This window comes from Dermochelys coriacea, chromosome 1 (assembly GCF_009764565.3).
Source record: "Dermochelys coriacea isolate rDerCor1 chromosome 1, rDerCor1.pri.v4, whole genome shotgun sequence".
Taxonomy (NCBI): domain Eukaryota; kingdom Metazoa; phylum Chordata; order Testudines; family Dermochelyidae; genus Dermochelys; species Dermochelys coriacea.
The window spans coordinates 331,782,981-331,799,590 of NC_050068.2; positions in this window are offsets into that span (position 1 = coordinate 331,782,981).

The following is a 16,610-nucleotide window of genomic DNA, read 5'->3' on the forward strand; positions in this document are numbered from 1 at the left end:
ATCCCACTCAACACTGTTTTTAGGGTTTGATGGCAGCCACTCTAAACAATGTTTTGTTTTGTTCCCCCCTCACCCCATAAAGACAGGATTACTCTCAGGCCACATCTGAAATATTTACCAAAAATGGTTTGGGATTTTCATATAAATCAACTTATCCACTTACAGGTATCTCTTTTTTCCTCCCTAAAGCTCAACTCTCCTGTAGAGGCTAAATTCCACACACTATATGTCTCATGGTTATATCTGTTTATCATACCAGACCAAAACCATTTCATAAATCATCCAGTCTTTGTGGGTTTTGGTGATAAGTCTGATGAGCAGACTGTTCCTCTCACTCTCTAAATGAGTTAGACTGCATTAAAATTTTCTACTTGGTAAACTACCACTTCTCTTTTGAGTTAGAGCAGTCAGATGACATCATTAGCTTGCTTTAGGAGAGTCCCTATTTCTGAGATCTGCAGGACGGCTACTTGCAGTTCGGTTCATACATTTATAAATCTCTACTCCATTGTGGCAGCTTTTAGATCAGATACACAGTTTGGAAGGGCTGTCCTAAACTTGTTTAGATAGGACTCCCATCACTCACCTAAAGTAGTAACTGCTAGTCACTTATAGTGGGATCGGAGTGGACAAATGCTCAAAGAAGAAAGTGAGGTTACTTGCCTTATAGTAACTGGAATTCTTCAAGATGCTTTTGAATTCGCACCAATCCCACAACCTGCACTCCTCTTCTACTGATATGGAGTCCTTTACTTGGATTATGTGTTAGTAAAGAAACTGAGGGGCAGTGGGGCTGCTCTGCCCTTTATAATTTCACTGAGGACCAGGGCACAAGGATGTGAAGAGCACATGCATAGCCCCAAAGGACCCTGCTCGTTAAAATATTTTGGTCTTATGTGCATGGGGTGCACACTTCTACAGTGGGACCCATGCAGAAGATCGTATCTCAAAGAATGTTCCTGTAAATTAAGTAATCTGTCAAGTTGGAACAGACCAAACCACATATCTTTGCTCATTAGTGAGATTGACCTGCCGTCTTTCAATATGGGTATTTAATATGGTTTATTTGTATCTGTAACTATTGAAAAGGTCAACAAATTATGTAGAAAAACTTCCTTGACACATTTGTGTATTCTGAATTCCTGATGTGTATAATGAAATGAACCATTTTCTTAATGTTCCACGTACTCCTCTCTTCCTGTTCTGACAGTAGTATTTTAGGTTTCAGAGTAGCAGCCGTGTTAGTCTGTATTCGCAAAAAGAAAAGGAGGATTTGTGGCACCTTAGAGACTAACCAATTTATTTAAGCATAAGCTTTCGTGAGCTACAGCTCACTTCATCGGCATTATTGTTCTTGAACTGTCTGTACAGGTTTATTTCCTTAAACCCACCGAGTGCCATGATACTTTTCAAGTTATCATGGGAGCACATTCTGCAGGTTGTTTACTTGTACCCACAGTATAAATGTTGCAAGAATTTGGTGTCATGTGATCGTTCAAAAAAAAAAAAAAAGTTCATAGCTGTGCACTAATAATCTGCAGTAGATTAAGATCAGTTGCTGAATTTGTTTCTGCAGTGTCTTGAATTGGCCTCTACTATTTGTTCATGCTGGGAATGTACTCTTGCCTTTGCCATGGATGGTAGAGAATTTGTCCCAGGAGTAGAAATGGACCTAGTTTTTTGAGAAGACAAATTTGGATCACAGACTTCGTGAAATGTTTACTGTTTCCCCCTTCCATATTCCCAGCATATTTCTTTTTTTACTAGAAACTTAATTTTAAATGTACAAAATTTAGCATGCATTCTTGTACAGACACATATGTTTATCTACCGAATTTAGGGCACAGTTGTGGCCCACATGATGTGCCAACACAGAGGAGTAAAAATGTGTAAGTCGCTAATTTAATTCTCTGTGTGGTCTATACCTATGTCATGGTTCAGGATGGAGAGCAGCCTGTAAAGGGCTTCTGCCCTACCTTCCCTACAAAGATCTGGCGGTCAGCACATTTGAACCAATGCAGAGAGGAAAGTAATCTGCACAAGGTGTAGGACTGGTATAAGTTATTTTCCCAAATGCAAAAAGTGGCCAGACACCAGATTGTGATTTATGGCTTGTTCTACATAGGGGAATTGACTGGAATAGCTATTGCGGGATAAATTATTCTGCAATAGCTCTCAGTGGATATTCTTATTCCAGAATCAGGGCTTGTCTACATTGGTAATGTTAAAGCGCTGCCGTGACAGTGCTTTAACATGGCTTGTGTAGTCACAGCAAAGTGCTGGGAGAGAGCTCTCCCAGCGCTCTTAAAAAACCCACCTCCCACGAGGGGCATAGCTACCAGCGCTGGGAGCGCAGCTCCCGGCGCTGGGGCACTGTCTACACTAGCGCTTTACAATGCTGAAACTTGCTGCACTCAAGGCGGTGTTTTTTCACACCCCTAAGCAAGAAAGTTGCAGTGCTGTAAAGTGCCAGTGTAGACAAGCCTTTAGTGTGTACATACAGGGAACTATTCCAGAATAGCTTATTCCGCAATAAAAATTCTGGTCAATTTCCCCATGTAGATGAGTCTTGTTGCTTGGTCCACTCTTGGGGCAGAGCAATTATGTCCTGACCTGTCCTTAGGATGTATGATAAAAATACAATTCAACCCTTAGATTGTAAACAGTGTGGAATAGGAAGCCATTTTTCCCTGTGAAGCACAGTGAATGCCAGTAGTATGATCTAAATATTTAATATTTTCCTTATTAAAACTGCTTGAATTAAAACATTGATTTGTTGTATTATATCAGCCCATTTTCTCCCTCCCACTAGATATTGTAACAGGACTGTAAAGCTTCACACTAAGTTGAAAAATATGAATTCAGACCAATACACTGAAGTATGGAGAACAAATGCATTAGTCCAGATACAGTAACACAACTAGAATGAAGTGTGAGAACAGGTGTTATCAAATAAAGTTGAGACAAAATTGAAATTGAAAGTTGAATGTGCCTTTTTTATCCATAATCTATGGGCTGGGCCTTCTTTTTTCAATCTGCACGCCTCCTCTGAACAAAACCTTTAATGTTGTTGTGACCCTAGGCACCTCTGTATTCACACCCTACAGGTTACTGTAATAAGATTTGTATCAAATATGCCTTATGAGGTATCGTGTGAAAGCTAAAAACACACTGGTTATTAAAATTGTAAAATGCATGCATTAACTTTGTATGTGAAGTTACGACTTCCCTTTACATGATGTTACTAGAACATGTTTAAGACAAGACAGACTTGTCTAGGTAAAGGTAAGAAACAGGTCTGTCCTGGCCAAAGGAATGTGGGTTTTCCTCATTTTACATATTAGCAGTAAACAAAGCCATCAAGCTAAACCAGTGGAGGTTATCCTGATCCTGAACTTGAGAGACAGTGAATTAACAAGGCTTCTTCACCCCAAGAGACAAAGGAGACTTGTAAGAAAAAAACAACCCTTTGGGGAATATAAGGAACAGAGAGGGGCTCTGTTTTCATCCTTCACCTCAGGAGACACAGAAACCGAGCAATTTGATCTCTGTGATGGATTCTGGCCAGACCAGCCAGTAAAAGGCTCGCAAGAAGACTGTGATAAACCGTCTTGAACAAAGACTGTATCTTGCTAGATTGTTTTGGACTTTTAAATGCATGTTGCCACTTATATTTGCTTGTATGTCTCAACAACTCTTGTTCTAAGAGGCTGAATATTAAGCGAATGTCTGCACAGCAGCTGGGAGTTGTGCTTGCCAGCATGTGCAGACATACATGTACTAGCTCTGCGTGAGCTAGTGTTAGAGATTCAGTGTGGTGGTAGTGGCTCAGGCCAGCCACTCAAGTACAATTCTGGGATGTCTAGCCTGTGCTGCACCCATGCCACTGCAGCCACACTGATATTTTTAACACACTAGCAGAAGCAGATCTAGTGTGTGTATGTCTACTTGAGCTGAGAATCACACCTCCCAGCTGCTGTGTAGACACTCCCAAAGTCTTTGTGTTGTGATGACACTGATTTCTTTGATACAGTGTTTCTAGTGCAGGCAGTTACTATGTAGATAGAACATAGCCAGCATTTTCAGTCACCTGTGACTTTAAAAGTATAGTGCTGGCAATTTGAAAGGGCAGTACTTCCACTAAAGTACTGGAGTAGCAATGCTATTTCAATACAGCTACTTCGATTCACCTATGCTAAAATATCACTTTCACAAATAGTGCTTTCTGGAAGAGGTCTTCATCTGGAAGCAATTAGATAATTAAGATGACTTGCAAAAAGGAGTGCACCTTGCATTGTGGACATCTTATTACTCGATGGTTTCTTTGATTTATATTGCTTCAAGTTTTGACAGGCTTTTGCACTACAAAATTTACAATGCAAAAAACCAAGTTTCAATCCCATAACTTCAGGAATCCTGTATGTCATGTTCTTTGAGTGGGTGCAGACGTGTGTTACACTCCTGTGTGTGCACATCCTGTGCATCAAAACTGGAGACTTTTTCCTGGCAGTACCATAGGGGCAGCACTCGCATCCCGTGGCTCTAGCCTCTCCCCTGGCTATTTAAAGGCAGTGCCACCCCAACTTTCCTCACTGCCTAGAGTTGGAGCTTTCTTTGTGTGATGATTTACCTCATGCTATTTTTCTCAATTTCTCTGGAAATTTGTTGTATATAGTTCATAGTTAGTGTAGCTTAGTAGAACCCTTAGGTTTAGTTACAGTAGTTAGGATGGATAGTTAGTTGGCCTGGGTGACACCCTCATTAAGGTTTAAATATTGTCTGTTGTTTGGGGCGACTAAACCCAGTAGTGACCCACACACTGTGTGTGTTGTGCCTGGAAGAAGGGCACATTAAAAAAAAGTCATTTAAGAGGAGGATACGGTGGTGAGAGATTTTTGTGTCTGAAACAGTGCCTCTTAGAGCAGGCCACGAAGCCTACTTCGGCACTGGGGACCTCTTCAGGCTGTATAGTCCTGCACTCTCCTTTGGAGCTAACACAGAGTGGCTCCTGGCTCAATATTCAGTGCTTTCCATAACAGGAAGAGGGATACAGGAAGGAAATACAAAGAGGATGGTGCAACAGGGGAGGCCTGAGAAAGTAGGGCAACTGGCTAATTATCTTACCGAACTTAAGAAGCCTGGGAAACAAGCAGAAAGAACTGGAAGCTCTGGCACAGTCAAGGAACTATGATGTGACTGGAATAATAGACTTGGTGGGGTAACTCATATGACTGGAGCACTGTCATGTACGGGTATAAACTGTTTAGGAAGGACAGACGGGAGAGAAAAAGTGGAGGAGTTGCACTGTGTGTCAGGGAGCAGTATGACTGCTCAGAGCTCCTGTATGGAACTGGAGAAAAGCTGTTGAGAGTCTTTGGGTTAAGTTTAGAGGCCAGAGCAACAAGGGTGATATCGTGGTGGGCATCTGCTATAGACCACCAGACCAGGAGGATGAGGTAGATGAGGCTTTCTTCAGACAGCTAACAGAAGTTTCCAGATCACAGGCCCTGGTTCTCATGGGAGTCTTCAATCACCTTGACATCTGCTGGAAGAGCAATACACAGACAATCCAGGAAGTTTTTGGAGAGTGTTGGGGACAACTTCCTGGTGCAAGTACTGGAGGAACCAACTAGGGACCATGTTCCTCTTGACCTGCTGCTCTGCTGCTCACAAACAGGGAAGAATTGGTAGGGGAAGTAGAAGTGGGTGGCAACCTGGGAAGCAGTGACCATGAGATGGTCGAGTCATAGGCGCTGACTTCTACTCACGCTGATGAGTGATCGACCCTCCCCTGGCCCTGGCCCTGGCCCTCCCATTCCCATCCCTGCCCTGCCCCTATTCCGACTCCTTCCCCAAATCCCCACTCTAGCCCCGCTGCCTCCCCTCAGCGTGCCACGTTCCCACTTCTCCCACCTACCTCCCAGAGCTTGCTACGACGCCAAACAGCTGTTTGGCAGAAGCAAGCACTGGTAGGTAGGCGGAAGAGCAGGGCTGCAGCACAGTCAGGGGAGGAGGTGGAGGTGACGTGGGGCAGAGAGGGGAGCTTGGCTGCCGGTGGGTACATAGCATCCACTAATTTTTCCCAGTGGGTGCTCCAGTCCTGGAGCACCCACGGAATCGGTGCCTATGGGTCAAGTTCAAGATCCTGTCAAAAGGAAGAAAGGAGAGCAGCAGAATATGGACCCTGGACTTCAGAAAAGCAGACTTTGACTCCCTCAGGGAAGTGATAGGCAGGATCCCCTGGGAGGCTAATATGAGGGGGAAAGGAGTCCAGGAGAGCTGACTGTATTTTAAAGAAGCCTTATTGAGGGCGCAGGAACAAACCATTCCAATGTGCAGAAAGAATAGCAAATATGGCAGGCGACCAGCTTGGCTTAACAGAGAAATCTTCAGTGAGCTTAAACACAAAAAGGAAGCTTACAAGAAGTTGAAACTTGGACAGATGCCTAGGGAGGAGTATAAAAATATTGCTCAAACATGCAGGGGTGTAATCAGGAAGGCCAAAGCACAACTGGGAGTTGCAGCTAGAAGAGATATTAAGGGTAAGAAGAAGGGTTTCTAGAGGTATGTTAGCAACAAGAAGGTCTGGGAAAGTGTGGGACCCTTACTGAATGGGAAACGCAACCTAGTGACAGATGATGTGGAAAAAGCTGAAGTATTCAATGCTGGGGAGAAAGTGAGCAGCCCTCAGTGGTGAAAGAACAGGTTAAGGACTATTTAGAAAAGCTGGACATGCACGAGTCCATGGGGCCAGATCTAATGAATCTGAGGGTGCTGAGGGAGTTGACTGATGTGATTTCAGAGCCATTGGCCATTATCTTTGAAAACTTGTGGTGATCGGGGGAGGTGCCAGATGATCGGAAAAAAGCAAATATAGTGCCCATCTTTAAAAAAGAGAAGAAGGAGAATCTGGGGAGCTACAGACCAGTCAGCCTCACCTCAGTCCCTGGAAAAATCATGGAGCAGGTTCTCAAGGAATCCATTTTGAAGAACTTGGAGGAGAGGAATGTGATCAGGAACAGTCAACATGGATTCACCAAGGGCAAGTCCATGCATGACCAACTTGGTTGCCTTCTATGATGAGATAACTGACTCTGGGATAAGGGAAAGCAATGGAATGTGACGTATCTTGACTTTAGCATAGCTTTTGATATGGTCTCCCGCAGTATTTTTGCCAACAAGTTAAAGAAGTATGGATTGGATGAATGGATTATAAGGTGGATAAAAAGCTAGCTAGATTGTCGGGCTCAATGGGTAGTGATCAATGGCTCGATGTCAAGTTGGCAGCCAGTAACAAGTGGAGTGTCCCAGGGGGCTGTCCGGGGCCAGTTTTGTTCAACATCTTCATTAATGATCTGGATGATGGGATGAATTGCACCCTCAGCAAGTTTATGGATGACACTAAGATGGGGGGAGAGGTAGATACACTAGAGGGTAGGGATAGGGTCCAGAGTGACCAAGACAAGGTGAAGGATTGGGCCAAAAGAAACCTGATCAGGTTCAACAAGGACAAGTGCAGAGTCCTGCACTTAAGACAGAAGAATCCCATGCACTGCCACAGGCTGGGGATCAACTGGCTAATCGGCAGTTCTGCAGAAAAGGACCTGGGAATTACAGTGGACAAGAAGCTGGATATGAGTTAACAGTGTGCCCTTGTTGCCAAGAAGGCTAATGGCATATTGGGCTGCATTAGTAGGAGCATTGCCAGGAGATTGAGGGAAGTGATTATTCCCCTCTATTTGGCACTGGTGAGGCCACATCTGGAGTACTGCATCCAGTTTTAGGCTTCCCACTACAGAAAGGATGTGGACAAATTGGAGCGAGTCCAGCAGAGGGCAAAGGAAATGATTAGAGGGCTGGGGCACATGACTTATGAGGAGAGGCTGAGGGAACTGAGTTTATTTAGTCTGCAGAAGAGAAGAGTGAGGGGGGGGATTTGATAGCAGTCTTCAACTATCTGAAGGAGGATTCCAAAGAGGATGGAGCTTGGCTGTTCTCAGTGGTGGCAGATGACTGAACAGGGAGCAATGGTTTCAAGTTGCAGAGGGGGGAGGTCTAGGCTGGATATTAGGAAAAACTATTTCACTAGGAGGGTGGTGAAGCACTGAAAGGGTTACCTAGGGAAGATGTGGAATCTACATCTGTAGAGGTCCTCCAAGGAAAAGCCTCCTATAAGACCCACTGGGACTGTTCCAGGACTCAGAGGGACTTTTCTTCATCCTCTAAGAGGACTGCTGAGTGGCACTGAGTCCTTCGGTATACTCGATGGAGCAGGCCCATCTAATCACTCCACGGGACCATGCTGAGATCAATTGGACTCTATTGTCAACTCCAGTACTGGCCATGGGCTGTCCGTAGAGTCCAGTACTGATGACTACAGCATTTGCATGGATTCTCTCCACACCACTAGGATGATGTCAGACCTGCTTTGCCATTCTGGTCAAGATTCCCTGGTAGTTCAGGGGCTGTCAGCTGCTGGTGGCTTCTACCTCATCTTCTTCTGCTGTGGCACTGGTGCTGTCTGATTGGGTTGCGGAGCTGTCTCGTCAGCACTACATTCCTTACCATCTGGGGCAGAGTCACAGTCGACCTCCTTAGCATCTGTGTCAATGAACTCCTTGGTACTGCAATCTTTGTCACTGTGTCCTTACTATAGACACATTCATCAGGTTTGGCACCAACATCAATCTTGCCTCAGTCATTTGCTTAGACGACGATTAGACATGCAATGCATCTTCTGGTACTGATGGTGTTGACCTTCCATTCAGCCTCAGCACTGATGCCTTCTTCATATTGGCTTCTGGACGAGGCTGACCATTTGTTTTCTTCCTTGGGGTGACGCCTCCATTCCCACTAGATGACTTCTAGGGCTCCTGCAGATTTGGTTCAGGGATTTCCCCCTTTTCCCCTAGCCTTTGAAGTACTATTATTGATCCTCAGGTTACCGTCGGTACTGGGATTAGCACCATTCTTGCAGTAGGGATAGGGGCCTCTGGTCTCCCGGCCACAAGTGCCTTAGTCCTATTTGCAGTGGCCTCCTTGAATCCTTGGGATGTGCCTCAGTTTTAGAAATCCCATTCTTTGATGCAGTCTGGGGCAAAATCACAGATTCCCAGTGTGGTCTCTATTCCTGAGCCACCTCTATTACAGGTGCGGTCTGAGGTTATTCTTCCCGAGCCAGTCCAGACTGACTGTCTCCTACAAGAACATGTTCCCCCCGCCTTCCCTCCCAGCAGCCTCCATTGGCCCCTCACCCTTATTTTTCCTCTCCAGATGACTGCGCTATAGCAGACTCTTCCTCTCCAGTGCCTGAGGACTTTAGGTTATACTGGGATCTTAGGCATATACCTTCCTCCTTGGGGATTCAGACTGAAATCGTGAAGGAGAACATTCATAAGTTGCTGGATAGCCTCCTGTCCTCACCTCCAGGGAGAGCTGCTCCCCTGATAAATGAATCCTTTTTGGAACCTGCTTGAATCTCTTTGCAATACTCCAAATTCATTACCACCTACAGATAAGTGTTCTGAAAAGCCATAGTATGTCCCCATGCAGGACTTTGAGTGTTTTTACTCCCATCCAGCTCCTAACTCTCTTGTGGTGACTGCAGTAAATGACAGGTCATGACAGGGGAGATACAAGTCTACTCCTAAGGACAAAGAGTCCAAGACTGGACTTGATGGAGAGGAAAATGTATCTGACTTCATCATGGCAGATGCACACTGCAAATCATCAGGTGTTATTATCCAAATATTACTTTGTTAATTGGGATGCAGTGTCCAAATTCACAAAGAGATGCCTGAAGCTTCCAGAAGTTTAAAGCTTTCATTGCAGTGGGCCATCTGGTACCCAAGACTTTATTGCAGTCTGGACATGGTGGATGCTTCATCCAGAGTGATGGCATCAGATGTGACCATAAGGAGGGCCTCGTGGCTGCAGAATTTTGGCATAGCCCCTGATGGTCAGCAGGACAGAGGACTTACCTTTTGACTGTCACTTTTTGTGTTCAGAAAAGACTGATGAAACTTTACATTCCTTTCAGGTGTAGCAAACACTTGGAAAAACTCCGGTTACAGCTGAGTAATTCTCATTTTTTGTAGAAACTGAATGTTGTCTGCCTCCATAAATACAAATAGGCTTTATGCTGAACACAGTCAGGATCAGCGGCTTCACTAGCCTCTTCTTGGGAGGGGGGCACTGTGATGTTCTAGACAGAAAATTGGGGGGGGGGGCTGTCCTCTGCTTCTCCTCTGGTAAGTGCTGGCCCTGTCACCTCCTCTTCCTCCCCCTTAAGTGCCTGGCCAGGTTGGAGGAGTGACTGCTGCACTGGCTGGTGCCATGGTGCAGGCATCGGGGCGCTCCCCAATCTCCTTCTGCTGGGGCCAGGGCCCCAGGGCTGTGGCTCCTCCTCAGCTCCCTGCTGCCCTTCAACTGTTCACAGCTGGTAACAGCCACTTGGGCAGGAGGACCTGGGCCAGCAAAGCCCTCAGGGAGCAGTGATTACGGTGGGCGGCAGAGTCCGGGAACCCAGCTTAGAGCGGGTCAGTGTGGGCTGATGTGGGGACCCTCCACCTGCCCTGAGCTTACTCCTGCATTGCTACTTGCTGTGGCGCTGCCTTTAGAACTGGGCACCCAATCAGCAGTTGCTGCTCTCCACTCTGCCCTCAGATCTGGGCGGCCAGAGACAGGCCATTGTTACAGGGGTCTAAGGCAAATTTTGGGGTGGCTATAGCCTCCAGAGCCCTCCCTTCCTCCCAGTGATACCCCTGTTCAGGTCCTAAGATGATTAACAGATGCGTTACAGCACACCATTGTTTCAGTGCCTTTCAGTGAAACATCTGCCTTGGCCATAGTCGCAGTGCCCCTAGTCTGTTCCAGAACGGAATTCTTTGTAAAGCAATAGACAAAAGTGAAAAGTATTTTGGGTTTATGGTGTCTCCCAGGAAACACCTATCATACCACACCAAATTTATTCCCAGCCATTTGGATGATATTGTTATTATTGCATAACGTTTAATAAATGTTATTAAGGATATTCTGCATAGATTAAACTGAAAGACAGCTCTTCTAATTAAAATGTGGGCTTACACCGATTGAAACAAGAGATGCTTGCATCTAACATTTAAGGGCTTTGTGATTAAATAAACAGTCTTATCCCGGATGATTTTGCACCGTTTAAGGAAATATACTATTATTTTCAATTTGTGGAATAAAGTTAGAAGGTGATTTCAATTATATTCAGCGCTGGATTTTTTTAAAATGAATTTAAAGTTAACATTTAAAGTGTTTGCAATGTGAAAACAGCAATAACTAGATTTTACAAATCTTGTTCAATAATTTACATATGAAAGAATATATTTATGCAATACAGATCTTGTGATAAATTGTTGTTGCTCTATATTTAATATCTCCATGGGACAGATTTGTAAAGGCACCACAGCTAGTTAGGCACTCAACTCCCATTGAAAATCTCCCCAGCTTATTACAGTCTTAAATAAAAGTACGCAGTTTTTAATCATTAACAGGATAATATTATTTTCTAGATTCTGTGTTAGTGGCTCTTACAGTTCTTCTAGATATTGCACTTTTCTGGCTTGCTCACATTTGTTGTCACTTGCCTTCATTTAGAGGGGCAAAAGAGACAAAATCCAGGATGATTTGTGCCGGTGACGCAAATGAGGAGAGATTCTAATGAAACAGAGAGAGAGAGAGAAGCTTTAGAAAAAAATACTAGTTGATTATCCTAATGGTGTTCCTTGTCCAATGTTAGAAGACGGTGACTTTTTGTGAGACTTTACCATATTCACATGATGAGGAAAAAGCCATGTCACTTCCCATTACCTGCAGGGTCACTAAACCCACAATCAGTAATGTGCACATGTGTGTTGGCAAACACCATGGTTGCCTGAAGCTGTCAGGGTATGTCTACACTCAAGTAAAGGTGTGCTTGTGGGACAGGTTGGCATATCCCTGCTAATTTTAATCTACCTGGCATAGGTAATAACAGTAGTATAGATTCTAAGGCCAGAGGGGACCATTGTGATTAACTTGTCTGACCTCCTGTATAACACAGGCCATAGAACTTCCCCAAAATAATTCCGAGAGCAGATCTTTTAGGAAAAAAACTTTATTGATTTAAAAATTGTCACTGTTGGAGAATCTACTATAACCCTTAGTAAATTGACAGAGCAAGACTGATATCCAGAAATCACCTACTACAGGACATGACCAACAAGGAAAATAACAGAACACCACTGGCCATCACATACAGTCCCCGGCTAAAACCTCTCCAGTGCATCATCAACGATCTACAACCTATCCTGGAAAACAATCCCCCACTCTCACAAGCCTTGGGAGGCAGGCCAGTCCTCGCTTACAGACAGCCCCCTAACCTGAAGCAAATACTCACCAGCAACTACACACCACACCACAGAAACACTAACCCAGGAACCAATCCCTGTAACAAACCCCGTTGCCTTCTCTGTCCCCATATCTACTCTAGCAACACCATCATAGGACCCAATTACATAATCAGAGGCTCATTCACTTGCACATCTACTAATGTTGTAGGTGCAGGATTTTATAATTGTACTAAGAGAATAGAGGTATTAATATATGTCTTGATATCATTTTACCAGCCACCTTTTTGAATAGCAGAAAGGAATGACCCTCTGGGAAATTGGTAGGAATGCATCTGACAGACTGCCAGTGTCTGTACTGATTTTAAGGCAGGAACAGACCAGAACAATCATTATAACTGATTATGGTCACCCTTTTGTTTTAGGATAAATTATAACATCTAGTATGATTTCCTATATGTATTACAAATTAGGCACTCTAGTTAAATATACATTTCTTTGTTTTAAGGTTTAGTAAGTAACAGACAGGATCTTGTATTGTGTCTATGTTAAGGAGATTCAAAATAAACTGACACTGTTTCTATTCTCAAAGGTCTCTGTAAAAAGACTGCGTGAATGAGGAATTTATGCATCAGGAAAAGATAAGATGTGAAGGCCATTGTTATAGCCAGATGGTCAAGGAAAAAGGAGTAAAGAGACTTAACGACACCAGAAAATCATCCACGTACATCCATAATGAAGGAAGGGCAAATTGACGACCCTGAGGTGAAGGCTGACACCCCTAAAGACAGGACAATTGATTAAATCGGAACTAGGACAGGATAACCCTCTTGGAAATGTATTGGAATGTTTACATCAAAAGATACACCAATTAAGAAGTAACCAGTCACAGACTGACACAGCAAAATCCATAGACTTCAACAGAGAAAAAAGACTATAAGAACAGGGTGCTTGGCCATGGGACTTTGGTCACAGAGGGGAGCAGGGCTCTGTCAGTCGCGATCCGATGCTCCTGGAGTGTGGCAAGATGAACCCAATCTGGCTGACCACTAAATTGATCCAGACTCTGGACTGGTAACTATAAATATCAACTGGCCAGACTGTGTGCGTGTGTGTGAGTGTGAGAGAGAAAGAGATTGAAAAGCATATGCTAACTGTTGTATTCTCAATAAATGCGGCGTGCTGCCTTCTTCCCTATAAAGATCCTATGTGCTTCTTATAAGTATACAATGTAATATATGGCGTCATGGGCCAGCAAGGCCCCTGCCATGTACATTGGCCAAACAGGACAGTCTCTATGTAAAAGAATAAATGGACACAAATCAGACATCAGGAATGGTAACATACAAAAGCCAGTAGGAGAACACTTCAATCTCCCTGGACACTCAATAACAGATTTAAAAGTAGCCATCCTTTAACAAAAAAACTTCAAAACAGACTTCAAAGAGAAATTGCTGAGCTACAATTCATTTGCAAACTTAACACCATCAATTTGGGCTTGAATAGGGACTGGGAGTGGTTAACTCACTACAAAAGCAATTCTCCCTCTCTTGGTATTGACACCTCCTCATCAATTATTGTGAGTGAACTACATCCACCCTGCCTAAACTGGCCTTCAACATTGATTCTCCACTTATAAGGTAACTCCCTTCTCTTCTTATGCCAATACATATTTATGTCTGTATCTGTAATTTTCACTCCATGCATCTGAAGAAGTGGGTTTTTCACCCATGAAAGCTTATGTCCAAATAAATCTGTTAATCTTGAAGGTGCCAGCGGACTCCTCGTTGTTTTTGTGGATACAGACTAACACGGCAACCCCTCTTATATTTGATCATTCTTGTGGCTCATCTCTGAACCATCTCCAATTTATCAACAACCTTCTTGAATTGTGGGCAGGAGAACCAATATTCCAACCATAGTTGTACCAATGCCAAATACAGAGGTAAAATAACCTCCCTACTCTTACTTGAGATTCCCCAGTTTATGCATCCAAGGATAGCATTAGCCCTTTTGGCCACAGCATCACACTGGGAGCTCATGTTCAGCTGAATATTCACCACAACCCCCATATCTTTTTTTTTTTTTTAATCACTGCTTGCCGGGATAGAGTTCCCCATTATGTAAGTATGGCCTACATTCTTTGTCCCAGATGTGTACATTTACATTTAGCTGTATTAAAACGCACATTGTTTTCTTGAGCCCATCTTACCAAGAGATCCTGATTGCTCTGTACCAGTGACCTGTCATCTGCATTATTTAACACTCCTCCAATTATTGTGTTATCTGCAAACTTTTTCAGTGATAATTTTGTGTTTTCTTCTTAGTCACTGATAAAAATGTTAAATTGTAGAGCCAAGAACCAATCCCTCTGGGATTCCACTAGAAATACACCTGCTCAGTAATCATTCCCTGATTACAATTACATTTTTAGACCTATCGGTTAACCAACTTTTAATCCACATAATGTGTGGCATGTTAATTTTATATCTTTCTAGATTTTTTTTTAAATCAAGATGTCATGTGGTACCAAGTCAAACACCTTAGGAAAGTGTAAGTATATTACTCAACATGATTACTTGTATCAAAAAATGTGTAATCTCATTTAAAAAAAAAAGATATCCAATTAGTCCGATAGGCTATATTTGCCATAGACCCATGTTGATTGGCATTAATTGCATTTTCCTTCAATTATTTATGAATCAAGTCTTGTATCAGACACTTATATTTCCAACAGCAATCTATACATAATTAAGCAGTGATAATCTGTAGACATCAAAATGCTTTTTCAAGGTAATTATCATTCTCCTTGCTTCACAGATGGGGAAACAGAGATGACAAAGGTGCCTAAGGTAAAAAATGAATCACTGGCAGAGCTAGGAATACAACTTAGGTCCCCTGACTCCCACTCTAGTTTCCAATCCATTGGACCACGCTGCCCCACTCTTTATTGTTTTTAATAGAGTTGAAGAAAATACATAACTTTTTAATACCTAAAATAGTTAACTATATACATATTGCATACCCATGTGGAGAATATAGCCAGTGTTTCTTTTTGAATCCAGATGCATATTCTCCATACACACCTATTTTCATTTAACACTGTGAGTATTCCTAAGAGAGAAAAGAGAGGATTCACTTTAGATGGGACTTCCTTTAACCATGTTCTGTGAATTTTTACTTATAGTGCTGGTTATTTCTGCTTTTGATTGCCTCTAGAAAACTGAAATATATATTGTAATGAGTTGCACAAGTTTTACTTGAATAGACCTTTCTAAATTCATATTTTGAATCTGGGCCAAAGTTTTAAGACTTTTGAAAACCACTAATAAGGAACAGCACTGATGGCTGATTTGCTATGAAAAGTCCCTGGTATAGATGCAGTTATACTGGCAAAACTGTGCCTTTGCTGGGATAGCTTATTTTCTCTGGGGGCGACGATGGAATCAGCTATGCTGGCAAAAATGCTCACCTGTGCGTGTCTGGGGGCATAGCCCATGATTCTTTAACTTAAAATAAAGCCCATTGGGAGTTAGGTGCCTAAATACATTTGAGGCCCTGGGCCAAGGTGTCTTTAGGCACCCAAACTCAGAGATCATTTTTTAAAATGGTAGCTTTAACCTCTCTGGCTTGGTTTCCCCAAGGGGGGGTAATAATATTAGGACTGAGTGAAAGGGTGGGAAAAACTTGTAAAAATCCCACCCAATTTTGAGCCCTCTGAATTTTGCTTGACATGAAACTTTGTGCCCCCAAGCATGTTCCACAGATTGGTTTGCAAAATGCTTCTTTTAGTTCTAAATTTTGTAACACTGCTCAGTCAAAACTTCAATGGAAGATACTATAGCATCCATCTTGGGCAAGTTTTGCTTGTGGAAAGAAGACTGAAAAGAATAAAGCAACATTCAAAACGTACATCCACACATATTTCCAGTGTGCCATCTACACTCAGTCCTATAAGATCTTTTGTGTCCCTAAGCCCAACCTTGTGTCCTGACCATGGCAGAAGGCTGAGGTGAAGTGCCAAGGCAATAGAAATCTCAAGTCAGCTGTAAGATCAGCTGCTGCCAGATCTTTCTGCTGAGGGCAGACAGTTGTACAATGTGATCATTTAGTCTGACCTCCAGCATAACACAAGCCATAGCAATTCCTTGAATCATTTTCTGTTAAACTAGACTATATCTTTTAGAAAAACATCCAATCTTGATTTAAAAATTGCCAGTGATGGAAAACCCACCACAGTCCTTGGCAAATTGT